The 6675-nt window shown below is 46.0% G+C and overlaps 1 pseudogene; it reads right to left on the bottom strand.

Moving 5' to 3' along the window:
- Window positions 1-218: 218 nt before the first annotated feature.
- Window positions 219-6675, bottom strand: part of LOC129687910 (epidermal growth factor-like protein 7) — a 16256-nt pseudogene continuing 9799 nt past the window's right edge.

The following is a 6675-nucleotide window of genomic DNA, read 5'->3' as shown; positions in this document are numbered from 1 at the left end:
AGGACACCTCCAGGCAGGCAGCCCCTCCTGCAGCAGGCCACCAGCTGCAACTATTTCCTTCCTTTCAGGAAAGCTGGTTCCCAGGCCATCTCCTAGCTGGTTCAGCAGTATCTCTGATGGTCTTTTAAAACATGCCCTTGGGGTCTGGGGAGATGGCTTAGTGGGCAAAGCGCTTGAGCATAAGGCCCCGAGGCGGTGAATGGATGTGGTCCAGCTGCCACGTGGGGTGGGCCAGCAGGCTGCTGGGGCCTTGCAGCTCATGCTCTGTGACCCAGCAGGCTGTACCGCGGGGCCAGCACCACCTGCAGTTTCTGCTCTAGCACAGCAACCCGCGACTGCGGCCTTGCACCGTTTCCCCCACCATGATGTCCACTCCTGCGGTGGGGATTGGGGTCACCAGGGACGGAGACCCTCTTGGGCAGGCGGAGCATTCCATCTGCAGATGGGCTTTGCCCCTCCCACACTGGCACAGTAACTGCCCACAGTATTGACACAGCGCTGGGGACAACTGGCCTCACCAGTACTGCATTCATTCACATCTGTCCGGCAAGTATCTCCCTGCCCTCACACAGGGCAGCGGCTGCGGCCTGCACGAACGCAGTTCTCTCCATTCCCGCATAGAGACTAGCATGTCGCCGTTCCACAAGCCCCGGGAAGCCCACTGGTCCTCTTCCAACCAGGTCAGCAGGCATAGTGAGGCGTGGTGGGAGCGGGCCCAGGGCTGTGGAGATAGGCAGTCTGGTAGATGGTTCAGTAGGTGCTGCAGGCTCCAGTGTCCATTGCAAGCGGTGAGGAAATGCTATACAAAGGACTCCAGACAGGACTGCCGGAAGCCCCTGTGGCACACCCTCTGTGGCTGGACCTGTAGACATGCTCAGTAGGACATGCTGCCAACACTAGAAACCGTGTCACAGCGGCTCTTGAGAGCGCCACGTGGTCTGAGTTTTTAAGAGGGGTAGCTCTCTTCTTCTGGTGGCTGCATGGTCCTGGGCGTGCACCATAGTATAGCTCCTTAAATGTCGTAGTTGGTACAATAAATAAGCATATGAGAACTAAGAACAAAAAGGAATAAAATTATCATTGTTAGCAGATGGCATAATTACATGAGTAGGAAGTCCAAAAGAATTAAACAGATAACCTTTACAGATTAATAAATGAATTTAGCCAGGTGGCTGAACATAGTTAATATGAAGAAAATAAAGTTTATTTATAAAGAACAGGAAAAAAAAAAAAGCCCCCTTTGCAACAGCCGTGAGTTAGAGTGAAAATTGGAGTCCGAATTTTCAAAAGCTTTCAGAGGGCATTTGAACAAAAAAGTTTAAGGGACACTGGTGTAACGGATGAAATCATAGGCACTGCCCCAGTCTGTGGCGTGGCTTTGGATACATTACTTCATCTCTCTTGTGGCAAAGCTCCTTGTCTATAACTGTGGGGTGGCCTCAGTATTCTAATGAGTATGTTGTCATCAAGACTGAATGACAAGTGCCTAGGACAGAAAGTACTGTATACAGACCCGTCATTAGCAACTTGGAGCCTAAGGTGTTATCTGGTCATTCTCAGCAAGTTCTGGAAGCTGCCTTGGAGAGTCCCACCAGCTTGGAGTGTGAGTGAGACAGCGCCTACTAACCCCCCGGCTTGGGGAGGGACGGGAAGGACAGGCTGCTTCCCAGCTGTGCTGAAACCTCCAGCAGCACGCGCGGCCACTGAGCACGTGAGATATAGCTGGTCCCTATCAAGACATGCTAGAAGTAGGAAGACATCACTGCATTTCAAAGACATTATGTGTGTATTGACTATATGTTAAGGCAGTATTTTGTTCATATTAGATTATGTTATATTATACTGACTTCAGGACTAGGAAGATGGTTCAGTGGGTAAGGATCTCCTGGCACCCGTCTAAAAGCCAGGTGTGCCTGACACTCTAGTTTTGTGTGGGCAGATACAGGTAGCTCCTGGGAGCTCTCTGACCAGTGGAAATGGTGAGCTTCTTGGATTCAGTGAGACCCTATTTCAAGAAAATAAGTTGTAAAGTGATGAAAGAAGACCCCTGGTGTCCACCTTTGGCTTCCTCATGAGCGCACATACATGCACATGCGCACACACACAGCTGCGTTCACCTGTCTTCATATAGTTTCGTTGTATTTGAGATAGGGTCTCACTGTGAAAGCCAGGCTTGTCTCAAACTTGCAAATATCCTGTCCCAGCTTCCCGACTGTTCAGATTATTGGACACTGAGCCCAACTTCTTCAGTGTTTAGTGCATGTACAAGAAAACTCAACAGGACAGTGCTATTTGACACAGCATAGATGAAAATGGAGTTTGTGAAAGCTACAGTTCAGGTCATGTTACTACTCTGCTCCAAACCTTCCACTGATACACATCTTATTCACCAGGAAAAAAAAAAATCTTGATTAAGTTTCCTAGGTCTTATGTGAGTGATCAAACTCATGCCTTCCCCATCTACAACCAATACAGACTCTGATGAACTTGGTCATTGATGTGAGGAGAAATAAATCACAGTAATTTAGTGGACTCTTCAAAATGCAGGTTCTAGCCTCTTGAGGCAATCAAACAGACACGTTGATGGAGAAACAAGCTCCCTAATCTCAACATTGTTCTCATGAGCCTCGACCTAGTCTGTGGAAACTCCTGAGGCTTCCTTGAATTTGCCTGCTTGGACCTCATGGCCTATCACTACTTCTCCCCTTCTTTCCCAGTCCTGGGGTGCTGGAGAGTGAATCTAAAGCCTCCTGACTGTGCTACCACTGAGCAACACCCTTCACCCCTAGTCCTTTCTCCCTCTTCACTCTTCTCAGTGGCAGTGCACAAATACACACCTCAGAGTTTTTCATTGGTTCTTTGCTGCTCTTAAAACATTCTAGGGCTAGTGAGTTGGCTCAGCATGTGAAGGGGGTGTGCTTAGTCTGACGATCTGAGTTCGATATTTGAGACCCTCGTGGTAGAAGCAAGAAAAACGTCATCCACAATCTTACCTGTGAACCTTAGGAGCTACAGTAGTAAGCTGCCAGTCAGTATGTGTCCCCTGGTGCAGTAATGGCATGGCTGTTACGGGCCAACCAGCTATTTTATGCTTGAATTTGAGGTCTACTCCACCGGAGGGAACTTATGCCTGGTTCTGAAAACTTGGTCAAAAGCTCATGCCTAGGAAAGTCTCAAGCCCTGGTGAGGGAAAGGTGCAAACCATTACTGTTGTTTTATAAGTGGACATGTTGTCAAACTACCTTTTAAATATTCATGTTTGTAATCATAGATTAGTGATGTTCTTGACCTTTACAGGAGCAGGCTCCTGTAGCAATGGGCATAGCAGTTAATGCAGAAACGTGTAATTTGGCAAACTGAGAATAAGTGATGGTGGAGTGTTTGGTCCTAAATGGGACATCTATACCATCACTTCTGCGGCTTAGGGAACATGGAAAGAAGTGAGGAAAAGAATGTAACAGCCAGAGGACAAAGGGGTACACCACAAAAATATGTCCTCTGGACATGGCATGGTTCTTACACTAATGAAGTCACTACAGCTGGTATTACTCATACAAGCCCTGTGTAAGACTGGGCCCTCGGGTGGTCATAGACAATTGATGGATGCTGGGGTAGAAGGGTTTCCATTCTTCAGTGGCCTAGCCACTGTAAACTGCCCATGTTTCATCCAGCAAATAATATTCCTATCGAAGCTCATGCAAACAGCCCTGATTAAACTTGGTTGGTCACAACACAAAAGACATGGAAGTAGGAGAATTTGTGGGGAAGAATAGTTTTGGTAACCGGGCTGGGGTGGCGGCTGGGAGAGGATAATGGGGGGGGGGGTAGCTCACAACTGCTTGTAACTCCAGCTCAAGAGATCCAATGCCTTCTTCTGGCCTCCGTCAATGCCTATATTCACATGTACGCATAAACATAGGCACACACATAGACATAGTTTAAAATAGAATAAGTCTTTTAAAACCCACAACATGTAGTAAGCATGAGTGAGGACAAAAGCTCTTGGCCTGTGTCTTTCTAGATGAGTAGTTTAGCATCACAGTTAAGAGCATGAACTCTGAGATCTCTACTTGGTTATGTGGCGATGTGTTCTTGGAGCAAGTCACTAGACTTCTGTGAACACTGGGTAATTTCTATTTTCACAGGGTCACCAGAAAGAGCAAATGAGTTGATAAGACCAAAGCATCCACAAATAAGTGCCAGGCATACAATAAGTACCCAGTGTTACAAAATAGCGTTGTGTCTAAGTTATGCAAATGATGAATTCCTCAAAAGCAGGAACCCTTGCATGCATTATTCGCAGCCCTGCTAGCATGTACACACCACTAGAGAGCTTTCTCCTTGCTGGGCTCAGCAGTATTAATTTATTAGCAGATGCAGGCATTGTCTGTTTGCTGGTTTCTCCATCTGCTCTAAGTTTAGTACTAAGAAAAGACAGTTGTGGGGGTGGAGGAGGTTAGAGCTCTCTGGTACAAATCCCTTGGGTTTTTTGTCTTGTTCAAAAGCTATAATTCAGGCAGAGTTTGGAAGCATCTGCTGAAGACCATTTTAAGAGTGCTTTGCGGAAACTCGAAGCATCTGTTTAGATTGCTATGTGCATTCATATGTTAAATCTTTAACCATTTGCATACAGTAGCATCCCTACTTATGTGCCAAATTTGATACTACTATGTGAGCGTGTGTAATTCTCAACTCACAACATATATTAAAGAAATTCATTTGTCCCATGCAATTCTCTTTCTCAACCGTGCTAAGCAGAGTAGCTGTGATCCCACAGTCCCAGATTTGAATAAAAATCTCCAGTCCTGGCCTGTGTCCATTTTGCTTAATTCTTCCAAGCACTCGGCCAAAGAGACAGAAAGGTGTGTATCAAGAATTCCATCAGAGCTGGAGAGATGGCTCAGCGGTTAAGAGCACTGACTGTTCTTCCAGAGGAACCAGGTTCAATTCCCAGCACCCAAATGGCAACTCACAACTGTCTATAACTCTAAGATCCAACACCTTCAGGCAGTCATACATGCAGATAAAACACCAATGCACATAAAATAAAAATTAAAGAAAAAGAATTCCATCTTACAGATGAAGACATTAGGATGAAGAGGTGCTAGCTGAATTGCCTGAGTTTATTAAATGATAATAAATGGGACAGCCAACAACACCCTCAGGTCTCCTGCTGCTCAGCAACAGCCATCTCTACTTTATTTATAGAAGTTAATAATACCCCCTTTCTTCTATTATTTTTGTTTTAATTAATTAAATTTAAATCATATTTATAATTCTGTGTGTGTGTGTGTCTGTGTGTAGATATGTGTAGGTGCCTGTTTGGAACTCTGGGAACAACTTTAAGGAATCGGTTCTCATCTTCTCTCATGGGGTCCTGGGGACTGAACTCAGAGAGTTCACCCACAGAGCTACCTTGACAGCCCTAATTTTTTAATTTGGGGAGAGCCGGAGATTGAGGCCAAGGCTACATGTATGCCAGGCAAGCTCTGTACCAGCTAAGCAACACCCACAACCTTCTCACTCATTTAACGGCTCAGTTCTCAGAAAGGCTGGGTGGTGCCTGCCAGTGGCTGCATGTTGGCATCCGTAGCAAAGCCTGGTCAGTCACCATGTAAATGCCACAGTCCCATCCCCCACTTCAATGAGGATCACAGTGTGTGGATGTTTTTACATTATAGTATTTAACTGCATGTTCTAGGACTGAGACAAAAAAAGATTCACAGCTGGAGGTAGGTGACGTGGCTCCTCTGGTAAAACCACCTACTGCCATGCCTAAGTGTCATTCCCAGACCCAAATGATGGAAGGAGAAGACTGACTGATTCCTCCAAATTTTCCTCCGAGCTCCATGCGCACACTCACAGACACGCACACTCACACACATGCATACGCGCACACATACACACTCACATCATACACACACACTCACACACACACACACTCTTATATGTATGCGCACTCATACACATGCACACGCATACTCATACATGCACACTCACACACCTCAAAAATAAATAAATGCATAAATAAATACATAAGTAAATAAACCGTAACAGAAAAGGAGATGGATATGGATTGTTGAAGTAACTAGAAGAGTAGAAAAGAACCTTCTTGCTAACACTCAACCACGTCTTTCCTTACTTCGAGTTGTGTTAAAGATGCCTGGGACGGCCCACATGGTGGTGCACTCCTTGACCCCAGCACCCTGGAGGCAGAGGCAGGGAGATCTCTGTGAATTCCAGGCCAGCCGGGGCTACACAGCAAGACCCTGTCTCGGGAGAAAAAAACTTCCACGTGAGGTGGAACAGAAGTAATTCTGTAGGCAGAACTTTAAAGAAGAGCAGTCCTGCAGGGTTTTTGGCATCGGAATCCCTCGTCGTTAAACAGAGGGGAGGGACGGGGACCAGAAAAAGGAGTGTCAATCAGGTTCAGACTCATGCAAGCAGGACTAAGTGGGTCCACGGGTTATGAAAAAATACGAAGAGGCCACGAAAGTGGTGGGGGAAGGAGACATGTGTGAGAGAGTGAGGAGCAGGTAGAGCAAACAGCCGTGGGTGTGGCCAAGCTACAATGTATACAAGTGTAAACTTGTCAAAGTATGGATCAAAAGTAACATAGATAGATAGAAGATAGATAGATAGATAGATAGATAGATAGATAGATAGATAGATAGA

This window comes from Psammomys obesus, unplaced genomic scaffold (assembly GCF_907164565.1).
Source record: "Psammomys obesus unplaced genomic scaffold, mPsaObe1.curated_primary_1811, whole genome shotgun sequence".
NCBI lineage: Eukaryota > Metazoa > Chordata > Mammalia > Rodentia > Muridae > Psammomys > Psammomys obesus.
Note: the sequence above shows the minus strand (reverse complement) of the source record. Positions and strands in the feature narration are given on the sequence as shown.